At 33.5% G+C, this 15000-nt stretch overlaps 1 protein-coding gene across 2 annotated transcripts in view; it reads right to left on the bottom strand.

Moving 5' to 3' along the window:
• Positions 1-15000, bottom strand: part of LOC144956002 (uncharacterized) — a 38552-nt gene that overhangs the window by 22558 nt on the left and 994 nt on the right. Inside the window, exon 1 of one of the 2 annotated variants that reach the window (XM_078886271.1) lies at positions 2676-2753. The exons of the other annotated variant lie outside the window; for it this stretch is intronic. The gene's annotated coding sequence lies outside the window, so the exon portion shown is untranslated. Of the gene's footprint in view, positions 1-2675; positions 2754-15000 lie in introns of those variants that run through there. 2 annotated transcript variants of the gene reach the window in all.

Genomic DNA, 15000 nt, shown 5'->3' with positions numbered 1-15000 from the left:
CGTTTCGTGTTTCCCCTTTATCTTAACTACGCCACTACCACATCATCTCATCCATCTGTGGTGTTTCATTCATCCTGTTTTGTTGATAAAGAGGAAACCCGAAACGTTCATTTTATCTGTTTTTGTGATTAAATTGAAGCTTACATTCAATTTCACATTATTATTTATTTCTTCGAACTTCGAGCAGCAACACTTACATTAAATCAAAATATCGCGTTTGAAACCTATAATAATATCGTAATTATTGTTTTTTCCACCATAGAGGTCAAGCAAATGAATATTATGGTTTATACAATTATATTCGAAGGACACAACAACTCAGTAAGTTGAGCACTCGCTTCACATCTAAAAGGACAAAGATCTATCCCGAGTGAAGTCGAAATTTTTTCTCACCCCCTTCCTGGCCATGGCATGCCACACATCAGTGATTAGGTAGCTGGGCCAGTTACATCTGGCGGAAAGTACATTGCGATAGACTAGTGCCTTATCCAAAGTAAGCTAGCAATTTCTATTGTTCGTTTCACTCTATAAAATATGGCTCTTTGGGTCTAATGGTCTAAAATGACAATTATATATGTGTCAGTACATGACATAATCAGTCGGAAGGTGAAAATTTTGGATTTGAATTTTTTTTTCATTTTCTGAAAGAATATGCTCCCCAGATCATTTTAATCTTATTCAAAGTAAATCGGGTGATTTTTCATGAAGTTATGGCCAGATGTATGGGAAAAGTATCCAGCAACTTTTCTTAAATTTCATACTTTTCCAACTTGACTAGCTGTAAAAAATATTTAGAAGTGAAATTAAGCTTTGATATTTCACGAAGATGTACAAAAAGGGTTGATTTAATCATTTATGACAAGAACTCATTTTTGATAAAAATTGACCTAACTAAACTTGGCAATATCTCATTTCAAGCCTTTTCACCATCCGACTGATTATGTCATTCACTGGAACATATTATAATCTAACACGAATGATTTTACTTTTGTGCAGAATGAAGCTACCCAATCACTCTTGGATGGATGGGAAGGAAGGAGGGGGGGGGGGGGGCAGAGAAAGAAATCTCGCCTTCATCTGGGATCTGTGTGAAGCCATTGCACCGCCATCGAGAGTTATGTGTAACCTTTAACGTTGATAGCCAGATAGGAAAAAATTAGTGAGAACTAATCACCGTATTAGTGGATTTAAAACATTATAAAAGTGCAGAGTGATGTGACGTCATTTATTTTATAGGTGGATAGATAGATAGATAGATAGAGAGAGAGAGAGAGAGAGAGAGAGAGAGAGAGATAGAGATAGATAGAGAGACAAAATAGATAATTAGGAATAGAAGGAAATAGAGACAATGCCTCATAGAGATAAGTTTAAAATCACTTATTGAACTTAATACAGGAAACAAAATAAACGAGCCCGGGTTTCTTCTAAGCTCGTTCGTTAAAATTCTTATGACTTAATAAAAAAGACTTGATTCGGCCGAAGAAGAAGAAGAAGAAGAAGATGCAGCAAGATTACTTTTTGGTAAACGAAAATTTGATCATGCAACCCTTTTGTTGGTATCACTCCACTGGTTGCCCATTGAAAAGGGGACATATTATTACAAAGCAGCGTGTCTTGTTTATAAGTGTTTGACTGGAATATATCTCAGATCACGTGGTCATGTGTAAATTTGAAAATCACACTTTAAGATCATGTAATGACCAAACGAAGATTTTGGAAAAATGATCAAGAACAAAATTTGGTGATAGATCGTTTGCTTGTTTCGGCCCCAAGATTTGGAATGAACTTCCACGTGGTCTGAGGGATGTAAGTCTTTACCTGCCTTTAAAAAGAATCTCAAGACACATCTTTACTTTATTGACGTTATGAATCCTTGATTCGGCTATGAATTCATTGCATTTTTAAAATATTTTTTTTCACTCAAAATTGATAATTTATATTGTAAAGTGCCCAGAGTACACGAGAATGAGCGCTGTATAAATATGTATTATTATTATTATTATTATTATTATTATTATTATTATTATTATTATTATTATTATTATTATTATTATTATTATTATTATTATTATTTTTTATTATTATTATTATTATTATTATTATTATTATCATTATTATTATTATTATTATTATTATTATTATTATTATTATTATTATTATTATTATTATTATTATTATTATTATTATTATATTATTATTATTATTATCATCATCATTATTATTATTATTATTATTATGATGATGATGATTGTCACAGTAAAGATTGTTCACAATTATCTTATTAAATTTTATTTTATTAAGAACTGAATTCATCTCACTCCAGTTATATATCGGTAGGCTTAGATAAACTTTACCTTCTAATATTAGATCGTCTTTCCTTTTATAGCCTTCCCTCGAATTAATTTCTAATTAGTGAATACTTTTCGTTCGACATTCTGTCACGTAGCCACTTATTATAAAAGCTGATAGGTCTAACACTCTACACTCACTTTCTCTCCACAATCTATGCCGGACGGCCAGTCACTCTATTCCTATATATATATTGTAAGATTTTTATCTTTTGGGACTTTGTAGATATTATATCTACACCATTAAGACGCCGGAGCTTTTAACTTCGATTGTATAATCTTCAAGGATCAAACCCAAGCCCGCTGTACTACACTATAACCTCTTACCAATTGCCTGGAAGTGGAATTTTACGAGTCCAATCCTGTTATCAGAGGAATAGATCATCCAAGCCCATCAACTGCCTGGAAACGTAAACTTACGAACCTGACATATTATCATAAGTTACGTAAAATATTCATATCTCTATTTGTAACTGCCACGATCACTGTTTATCTCTTTTAATTAAATTTCATTATTATTTTTATTTCATTGTAAACAAATCGTTAATAGTTTTTCATTTATAGTAACTAGTAAATTCTGGGGCCTCATTCTACATATATCTTTATGCATAGTCGAGTAGCTCTTTACTCACTTGAGACCATGACATTTTGGAGGGGACACATATAAAGAATTGAATTTATTTAGTTACTTATATCTATTTCATCTAACTTTAAAGTTTAAATTGTAAAACTCTTAATTGCCCCACTTGATCATATTTTAATTGAACTCCCTATTTACAGGATTAATTTTTTTTCTTTTTCATTTCTTCATTTAAATGGAATAGCAATTTATCCATTCATTCTTTCATTCAAATTGAATAGCATTTTATTGATTCATTCCTTCATTCATTTATTCATTTATAAATTATTCATTCATTCATTGTTCATTCATTTATTTATTCATTCATTCATTCATTCATCCATTCATCCATTCATCCGTTTATTCACTCATTTATCCAATCATTCATACATTTATTCCTCCCTTCATTCTTTCATTCATACATTATCCATTCATTCATTCATCTATTCACTCAGTTTTTCATTCATTCATTCATTCCTTGTCCACTTTGTTATTATATCACTCATTTCATTTTGTTGTTTGCCTCATTCATGAATTGTTTTCAATATGTTTACATTCCATAACGATTCATTCACCTATCATCCAATCACTCAGTGTTGTGAACACATTTTGTAACTATTGTAAATCTTACGATATTTTATTGTTTTGTATTTCAGACATCACTGTTAAACACTCTTCAATGCCTAATTACAATTGTTGAACAACCATTGAACAAGAGAGAGGTCCCAGCCACGAACTGAGTTGGTAAATATATCCTTCATTATTCTCTTTTACATGAGTTGGGCATCACATAGTAACTACAGACATCGTGATTTGTTTTGCATAGTGATTTGTTTTAAATGCATTTTTGGCATACTACTGTTACCGAAAACCACTTATATATTATGTTCTGAAAAGTGAGTCTTTAAAAACTAAATAATAATAAAAGGAGTCTACTAGCCGTCGTGTTATATTTAGTGATAGATAACTTGGGATTATTTTGGCATCCTATTATTGTTATCACACTCTAGTATATTAGCGTCATTGCGAATAATTGTACACAAACTAACGACGAGTCACACACATTGGTGATACATTTTTCGTAGTAACATAGTTTAGAGTACACGCGATTGACACATTGTTATTGACACAAGTCATAATAACTCCGCATTGTATTGACACATTGCTTTATAAGATATAACGATAAAAGGCATCAAATTCAACATACATAATAAGTTGAAATAAGAGAGAGAGATTTCTAAAAATAGACAGTTCATTCCAGTAAGTGTAAATAAATAAAACAGTCAGTAACAGTATCCTGTCAATATAATATATATAAAATATCGTAACTAATTTATTACAACATGGAAGCATATAAAAGATACTTAAGTCTCGCAAAGGACTTAGAAATACCCCAGGAAAGAATATTTTCATGGTGCGAAGAGAAAGTAAAAGAAGAAAAAGAACATGAAGAAAGAATTCGTAGAGAAGAAAATGAAGAAAGAATTCGTAGAGAAGAAAATGAAGAAAGAATTCGTAGAGAAGAAAATGAAGAAAGAATTCGTAAAGAAGAAAAAGAACACGAAGAAAGAATTCGTAGAGAAGAAAATGAAGAAAGAATTCGTAGAGAAGAAAAAGAACACGAAGAAAGAATACGTAGAGAAGAACGAGAAGAAAGAGTCCAAGAAAGGGAACTAAAAAGACAAATAGCATTAGCAGAAGAAGAAACCAAAAGGACCCAAATGATGCTGGAAATTGAAAAAACAAAAACCGGTCATGAAAAAAAAACATAATAATAGTGATGAATTTTTCGTGAAACTTCCACGCATGCCAACATACGATGAACGATCAGACTGTTTAGAATCCTTCTTACACCGATTCGAAGTTCAGGCTAAAGGTTATCGTTGGCCAGAAAGCAAATGGGCCACAGCCTTGATTAACTGATTATCTGGAGAACCGCTAAAAGTTTTCTATACCTTAACAACTGAAGATGCAGATGACTATGGAAAAATTAAAGACGCTCTACTAAAAAGATTTAGATTAACGGAAGATGGTTACCAGGAAAGGTTTCACACTGCAAAACCGGAAAGTGGAGAAGACTTTAATACATTCGTGAACCGAATTACTCAATTTCTAAATCGGTGGCTTGAGTTGGCAAACGTAAAACAAGACGACTTTGCAGGCCTTTACTATCTCACGCTGAAGAATCGAATCTATCAAGCTTGCAACCCACATTTAGTCGCATTCTTTAAAGAGAGAAAGCCAGAAAACTTGGACAAATTAAAAATCTACGCAGAAAACTTTAACAGCGCACATCCATTGACACCCCTTAGCAGAACATTGAAGGAACCATACTACGCTGCCGCTGCTCAGAGTCCAGGTACACCTAAAGTTCAGTACTCAAATAGAACGAGCCGATCAATCACTCGGAACACGCAAGTGAAACAGGAGGATCATAGTAACAAACCATGGAACAAACAGTTCAATAGAGACCATAGCCGACCCTATCAAAACAAAACAAGAAATAGCACTGACAATAATACTGAGTATAAGAAAACCAACAAACCTATAATTAAATGTCAATATTGTGGAATGAAAGGCCACACAGCAGACAAATGTTACAAAATCGTGGGATATCCAAAAGAAACTGCAAATGCATCACTCCAAACAGGTGTAAACAATCAGACACGAGTAATGTCAGGAGAAAATATAAATGTGTATTGCGTGAAAGGTATGTCACTTTTAACACAAACTCACAAATCAGGATCGCTATTTTTTTGTGAAGGCAAAGCTAATGGAACTGATTGCAAAATATTGAGAGACACAGTGTCGCAACCTATGTTTACTAATATCGAAGCTTCAAATGCAGGATTAATCATACCGTTGGTCATGGGACACAGACACCCGAGACAGAAAAACAAACAAAAATCGCACAATTGCAACCACCTAAGACAAAAAAAGAAGTACGCAAAGTACTTGGGCTCCTAAATTTTTACAGGAAATACATTTACAACTTCGCGCACATCGCGACACCGCTAACAAATCTGACAAAGAATGGGTCACCGAACAAAATTGTTTGGACAGAAGTGTGTCAGAATAGCTTTAACCAATTAAAGGCATTACTCTGTTCAGAACCAATTCTTAAATTACCCGACATATCAAAAGAATTTGTTGTAAGAACTGACGCGTCTGATAAGGGCATCGCAGGTGTACTATTACAGGAACATGAGGGAACTCTAATGCCTTGCTTATATGCAAGCAGAAAATTATTGGACAGAGAATCACGATACTCTGTAATAGAGCGTGAAGGACTGGCCATCGTCTTTGCTTTAAAGACATTCAGCAGATATCTACTGCTAAAAGAGTTTGTGGTCGAAACGGACCATAAACCACTCACGTACATAAGAAATAACAAAATGAATAATAGTAGAGTACTAAGGTGGAGTCTATTTTTGCAAAATTACACTTTCAGTATCTCTCACATACCAGGTTGTGAAAATATTCACGCCGACCTACTTTCTCGATTAGTGTAAACACGTGAGAAGGGTATAACTTAACCTCTCATGCATACTGTTAGTTACCTCGAAAATTATGCCAAATCAGAACACACAAATTCGATAATTTTATTTGTAAACATGATGACCCAACTTAATGTAACATTGAGTATTGTTTGGATATATATACCATACCCATTCATGATTTGGGAAATCTTCTCTTTATCTATCATTGTTATGAATTTTCACTCATTTATGATTAATAATTGAAATGTCAATATTCCATTTACATTTTCATTCATTTCATTCAGTAAATTACCTTCATATCATCGACTTAAATCATGCTTCATTGCCATCACTATTGTTTATCACAATGATTTGTAATCACATTGCCATCATGTCGTTCATCACAATGATTTGTAATCACAATCTTTCATTGTTATTGTCGCCCATTCATATACCTACGTTAATATAAACATTTCCATGTCTAGTTAATAAATAATTTAATTGTAGCACAAATCATAACAATGGATTAATGCTAGAGTATCATGATAGTAAATTTACTTCCGTTTGTAAAATCTATCTTTCCCATAATGGTTAAAGAGTATATTTTAAACGTGGGTGGGGGGTGTCACAGTAAAGATTGTTCACAATTATCTTATTAAATTTTATTTTATTAAGAACTGAATTCATCTCACTCCAGTTATATATCGGTAGGCTTAGATAAACTTTACCTTCTAATATTAGATCGTCTTTCCTTTTATAGCCTTCCCTCGAATTAATTTCTAATTAGTGAATACTTTTCGTTCGACATTCTGTCACGTAGCCACTTATTATAAAAGCTGATAGGTCTAACACTCTACACTCACTTTCTCTCCACAATCTATGCCGGACGGCCAGTCACTCTATTCCTATATATATATTGTAAGATTTTTATCTTTTGGGACTTTGTAGATTTTATATCTACACCATTAAGACGCCGGAGCTTTTAACTTTGATTGTATAATCTTCAAGGATCAAACCCAAGCCCGCTGTACTACACTATAACCTCTTACCAATTGCCTGGAAGTGGAATTTTACGAGTCCAATCCTGTTATCAGAGGAATAGATCATCCAAGCCCATCAACTGCCTGGAAACGTAAACGTACGAACCTGACATATTATCATAAGTTACGTAAAATATTCATATCTCTATTTGTAACTGCCACGATCACTGTTTATCTCTTTTAATTAAATTTCATCATTATTTTTATTTCATTGTAAACAAATCGTTAATTGTTTTTCATTTATAGTAACTAGTAAATTCTGGGGCCTCATTCTACATATATCTTTATGCATAGTCGAGTAGCTCTTTACTCACTTGAGACCATGACAATGATGATGATGATGATGATGATGATGATGATGACGATAATGAATATGATGATTATGTTTATGTTGTTGTTGATGATGACAATGATGATGATGATGATAATAATAATAATAATAATAATAATAATAATAATAATAATAATAATAATAATAATAATAATAATGGTGATGATGATGATGATGATGATGATGATGATGATGATGATGATGATGATGGCAATAAAGAAGAAGAAGAAGAAGAGGAAGAAGAAGAAGAAGAAGAAGAAGAAGAAGAAGAAGAAGAAATACCGGTTTCTACAATATGGAAAACAAGTAATGATATCATAATGAATCAATTCTGTAAAGCGTTTATAGAGTAAATCAAAAGTTCACTAGGTGCAAAGATGTATGCTACAAGATGATCAACGGGACAAATTTAGAATGCACGCAACTGAAAGTCGTAAATCTCTCTTTAAATGTCCGATATTTATGATACATCAGTTAGTTATGATAATGTATAGTATACATTAATAAAAAATGACCTCTTTCCTTAGTATGACCACTCAGTTATGTAGTAATAGTAAATGATAATGGAGTTACTCGGCTCTCTGTCATTATGTATTTTTTTATCACCGGTTGATGATTAGACTACTTCTTTTTAAATCGAATATATCAGGCTAAAACGTTTAAGGTTATAGACAGTTTTGTGTGTTTGTACTATTTATCTGGCGGGCAGAACTGGTGATTTTCTTACTTAAACGCATATCACCAATAGAAGCAATTATAAAATGATTCAAACTATCGTATAGATATTATGAAGTTGACGTCACTCGGGTCTTTGTTATTGTTTTTTGTCATCCATCTTTATTAGTAATTGGATTCAATAGTCTGATGTCACGTCGCCCAGCAACGGCGGCCATCGTGGTTCTAAACAAAAAAATCGATACATTTTATTCTTCATGCTGGCTAGAACTTTTTACATGTCTTGTGATCAGAATGTGTAAAAGTCAAAACATGATCAAATTTATAATTTTTTTTTCCTCTGGATACGCTTTTATGCTCGTCGGAGAAATATTGCATAAGGGCGTACGTCATTGTTCCGATATTTTAGAGCCAGTTACTAAGTTAACATGCGTCATTATGAGGGAAGTGACGTCATGACTGTTGAAGCGTATTCTCACTAAACTGTATTAACCAGACTATAAACGTTCAAGGTTACACATAATTTTGTGTGTTGTCCGCACAAAACTCTGTATAACCATGAACTTTTTTAGTCTGGGTAATACAGTTTAGTGAGAATTACTCATAAACATGGATGGCAACAAAAAAAATAAATAAATAAATATATAAAAAAACAAAGACCTGAGTGACGTCGGCTTCATTCTATATATAGTCTACATGTATTTTATGTTCTTGGACCAAATACTCCAGTGCGGCTTTCTGCTCCTTTGGTATGACTCTCGCCTTCGGACCGAGAGTTTCATGGGTTCTAGCGTGGCCTTCGCATACTTATGGCCTGACACTGGCAAGTCTTTGGCCACAAAAGAAAACAAATCGTGAGTTGTATTCAATAGTTCAACCAATGGAATCACTTGTTTCCATGAGCTCTACTAACGACAACTCACTAGACGCTGCACAGACCTAGAAAATGACATCAAAATATGGTTGGTTATTGTCAGGCTATAAGTTAATGATGGCTACGCACTGACCAAAAAACTAAGTCAAAAGACAGGTCTTTGGCCACAAAAGAAAACAAATCGTGAGTTGTATTCAATAGTTCAACCGATGGGATCACTTGTTTCCTTGAGCTCTACTAACGACAACTCACTAGGCGGTCCACAAACTAAAAATGACATCAAAATGTGGGTCTTATTGGGTTTTAGCGTAGCCATCGTTATGTTATAGCCTGATACTGAAATCCAAAAGGACTGGCAGTTTGACGTCATTATTTGTTTTTTTTTGCACCGCCTAGTGAGTTGTCGTCAGTAGAGCTCATGGAAACAAGTTATTTCATTGGCTGAACTATTGAATACAACTCACGATTTGTTTTCTTTTGTGGCAAAAAACTGGCATTTTGACGTTATTTTTTGGTCAGTATCGGGCCATAACTTTACGAAGGCCACGGTTTTAGTATTTACGTTCACAATGATGGCTACGATTTTAGTCCGGTTTTGGCTTTGAGCGTCCCATATTTGATTCCTTGGAAAAGTCCCTTTACTCACATTCTCTCACCATACTAAGGTGCAAATTGAGTACCTAGTCGTTTACACAATGTTGTGTCTGTCGGAAAAACAATTGTAATATCGCCTTACAGGCGTCATGCAATGAACGTCCTACGTGTTAAGTGCTACTGTTGGCTTGGGACTCGCAGTATGTAAAGCACTTTGAGCAAGTCTACTGGAAATTGTGGTATATAAATTCTCAAAATATATTCTTTAAAAAAAGGGAAAGGGGCGGGGGGGGGGGAGGGTTGGGGATGAAAATTGTTTGGTACCTACAATGTTACAATGTACAGCCAATGTTATTTTTTTTTAATCATCTAGCACAAAATTAATGACAAATCTAGAAATGATAAAACTATTACGAGTAACTTTTCAACCTTTCTTAAATTAAGGTTAATTCTATCACCGGTTGACTCAAAAAAGATTCGTCTCGATCTATGTTTATTTCCACAATACAGTAGTATAATAAGTATAATAGACGACCGCCTGTTACTAATAGTCCTTAGTTCTCCGCAAATATTACGGGATCTCCACTAGTATATAAAATAAATATATATTAAGTAGCCTTATGTAGCTTATCATATCAACACGGTATTATGAAGGGACAGTCCTAATGCTTAAATTTAAAATTTAATTTAACTGAAACCACACTGTGGAACAAATAAGGTATCAAAGAATAGGAAAGCATCTCAACTTTTGTTCTGTTAAGCATTCCAGTCGACGTGTACTTATTTGCAGGTCTGATAACCCAATTCATTATGGGCTCATTGTTGTATTGGGATTCTAAAAAAAAAAGAGACACAAAATATTGTTATTTACAACAATGTTTAACTAGGCCCATAAGTGGATTCGGATGTCAGACCTGTATATATGTACACGTCGATTCCAGTCCAGTTCAGTTACTGTTTTAAGTTTAGGCATCGCTTTTTCTTTTTTACTCAGATTGCATTTGCTAGTTCTGAGTATAATAAAAGAGATGTGTATAAAATCGGGTCTTGCTTTAATTTGTAGGTATTGGTACCAAAAACAAAATCAAAAACCAAGGATCGACAAAACAGCACACATACTCGTACATTTTGTATACTTAAGTACATGTATATTTTATGGATATTTTATTTTATTTTATTTTATTATATTTGATGTTTATTTTGCTTTTAATTAGCTATCTACGTATTTTCATCAATTAATTCATGACAGTGTGTATAAATCTGTGCTAATATAACGATGAATGATGTTTAACATTATGATGATTTCCATTCAGGATCAATAAAGTATATCTTATCTTATCTTATCTTATTTAAGCGTATTATTTCTCATTTTATTTGTTTCATTGTTTATTTTGCCACTTTTCAAATCGTTTGATCCGACCTTTACTTTCACCGACGTTTAATTATTTACAGGTCTGATAACCCGAATTGTTTTCGGCCCACTTTGTTGTTGTAATGGGAATATTCTCAAACCAACTCAACCAGAATAATGTATATTACGACATGTTTAGTCAAGCCCACAATTGTGTTTGGTAATTCGACCTGCAAGTAAGTGCACTTAGGGCTTGGTCGACATGTGTTTATTGTAACGCTTGTCACAAATGGACATCAATAATAAGCTATTTTGATAAGAACTATGAAAAGATTTCACTTTAATCAAACTCTCTGGGTTGAGTGATAAACAATGCTCTACAACTGACACTTTAGCACCGAAAGATGAGCCATTGTGTTAATATCCTTGTCTAGAAACATCCCAACATTCTGGAACAAACTTCCAAAAGAAATACGGCATTCTTCATCGGAAGATCTGTTTAAAAAGCATCTTCAGACTTTTTTATTTTCCAAATTGAATTGTTGATGACCCTGTAAAGCGCTCTCAGCACTTCCTCGTGACATGGAAGAGTGTTCAACGAATATAAAATATTATTATTATGATTAATATGGTATTTGATCGGCTAGAAATAGATGAGGAAAAATTACTTTGAAGTCTCACTCATAAGACTTTGGAAATTTTGACTTATTTTAAAATTAAACTCAACAACGATAGAATTTAATTTAGCTAATTTTTTTTTTTGCATAATTTGAGCTTAAAAATAAAATTTTTAAACATTAGGTTCATGTCAAGATAAAGCCGCATTGATACAATTTTTGGGTCACTTGTATCTTGTTAAACAGTTGAAATATTGTGGACAAGAATATTTCTTAAAACCCTGATGCATGGGGAAGCTGCAAGGTCGGAATTGCTTAGAAAAATAGGAATTAGGAAGGAACTGGAAAAACCCCCAAAACAATCCAAGATGGTGGAAAATGGTTTGATGTGATCGATAGTAAAATATTCTCCACGAGGAATGATTGGTATTGCTGCTGTGCGTTTAGTCAAAAAGCTCGCAACATTTAGCAGCCGGAAAAAACGTTCCAACACACAAAACTGTCTGTAACCTTAACTGTTTATAGTCTGACGTCAACGTCGTTCCATCTATAAGTAAGTACATTGGGGCCTGAATTTCAAATCACCCGATGTATGCTCATATAACATGGGACCCTCCGTCTCAAGGTGAGAGCTGCGGACTGAAACTTTAATTTACAACGAAAAAATCCCCCCCAAAAACTGGCGGATAATTTCTATTTGTCATGATGGAGAATAACGATAATTTATTATTTTAGTGAGTGGAGAACCTACAATGTCTGCAGGAGTGATCTATTTTAGTTATTGTACTAATATAATATGTGATATACAGGTCTATAAATAAACATAGATCGAGACGAATCTTTTGAGCCATCATTAATTATTGTGCGCTTGTTTTATTACTCTTAATTTCTTATTAATTTTCTCGTTACTCGTATATAGATGTGTAAAAAATAGTTATATAATAATAATAATAATAATAATAATAATAATAATAATAATAATAATAATAATAATAAATAATAATAATAATAATAATAATAATAATAAGCATATCTATATAGCGCCTTTCGTCGAAACCTCAAAGCGCTTTTAAAACAAAACAAAACAAACAACAAAAAAAACAAAACAAAAAAAACAAACAACATTCAACCAAGGTATCAAAACAATTAAGAGCATAAAAGGGCATCAATACATGATCAATGGGAAAGTCACATACAATACATTTAAAATTCAATTAAGTAAATTTTTCCTGAAAAGATGTGTTTTCAGGGCTTTTTTGAAAATGTCTATTGTCTATAATTTTTAGACTTGCCAGTAATTTTATGCTCGTTGTCAAAAAATGATCATGGGCTGTTACGGACCAATTTTAACCCCCAACCAATCTTTTAAAAAGCATAGATTGTAACCAATTCGAGGTTTTTATATAATGATAATAATAATAATAATAATAATAATAATAATAATAATAATAATAATAATAATAATAATAATAATAATAATAATAATAAATAGATCTTTATTGTCCATAAATATGGCAATTTGTCATTTAGTTACACTTGTTATAACGTTAAATGATAACTATAACATTGAACAGATATTTCACTCCTACTTATTCTCTCTCTCTCTCTCTCTCTCTCTCTCTCTCTCTCTCTCTCTCTCTCTCTCTTATCCTTTTAGCTCTAACTTCTCCTTCAGAGGTCCAATTCATCACGGAACAATACGGATTTGAGACGGTGATGGGTGACATATAGATGGTCGGAGGATCACAACTCTGAAGTCCCGATTTTCATGATGGGAGGATCAAAACTCTAAAGTCCCGATTTTCACGATCGGCGGATCAAAACTCTAAAGTCCCGATTTTCACGATCGGCGGATCAAAACTCTGAAGTCCCGATTTTCACGATCGGCGTATCAAAATCTGAAGTCCCGATTTTCATGATGGGAGGATCAAAACTCTGAAGTCCCGATTTTCATGATGGGAGGATCAAAACTCTGAAGTCCCGATTTTCATGGTGGGAGGATCAAAACTCTGAAGTCCCGATTTTCACGATCAACGTATCAAAACTATACCATTGCGCACCGTGTTTTATTTAATGTTGGGCGGATCAGACCTCTGGTGTCATCATGAAATAAAACATGGTGCGCAAAGATCGTAGATATGTAGACTTTAGAGTTTTGATCCGCCGATCGTGAAAATCGGGACTTTAGAGTTTTGATCCGCCGATCGTGAAAATCGGGACTTCAGACGTTTGATCCGCCGACCATCAATGTTATGCAACCATAACACTACCGTGGTTACCCTTTAGTGGGGTTGATTCGGTGTTTGTTATCTTTATAAAGACTAGCATCACCTGTTTCATCGTAAATTCTCTTCTGATTTCATACAAAATTGATAATCATGACCAGAAGAATTAAGGTTCGATCCCAATTTTAGGAATTGGGCTGAATTTTAGAATCACATTTTTTTTTTAATTGCTAATTGTGGAATTGTACCGAAGAGTTCATATATGCAGGTCTGACAACCGAACCCACTTCTGGGTCCAGTTTGACATTGCTGTAATGGACAATATTTTGAGTCCTTATTTGAGATCCCCATTAAAAATAATGAGCCCATAAGGAATTAGGTTATTAGACCTGCAAATAGGTGTACGTCGAATTGTACCATTCATACCGTTTTCTGATTTTATCTTAGTGCCCGGTCCCATCTTAAAAATACTAACAAAAGAGTGAAAATGGGAAGGCTTTGTATGGGAACAAAACAGACAATGGACGTTTCGGGTACAAACCCTTCGTCAGCACAACAATACACAAATAAACGTGGAAAACAAGTAGTATTTTACGATCACTGGCTTCAGGCAGCCCTTACCATTTTCTACGTTCCCATTTTATTATTTTTTTTCAAGACTATTTTGAATCAATTATATTCTAATAAGATTGATTACGGCTACAAAACATTTTCCACTTTAAAAAATATAAATAATCAGCAACGTTGATATAACCGGGATTTCACTCGGCCAATAAAACATTTGTGACCCTTCGCCTCAAAACGGTATTAAGTCGGGTTCGTAAAGATGTTGAAAATTGAATTTATA

The sequence above is a fragment of the Berghia stephanieae genome, chromosome 10 (assembly GCF_034508935.2).
Source record: "Berghia stephanieae isolate SIO BIC M18660-M18661 chromosome 10, UCSD_Bste_1.3, whole genome shotgun sequence".
In the NCBI taxonomy this organism is placed as follows: domain Eukaryota; kingdom Metazoa; phylum Mollusca; class Gastropoda; order Nudibranchia; family Aeolidiidae; genus Berghia; species Berghia stephanieae.
This window is presented reverse-complemented; position numbering and strand designations above follow the sequence as displayed.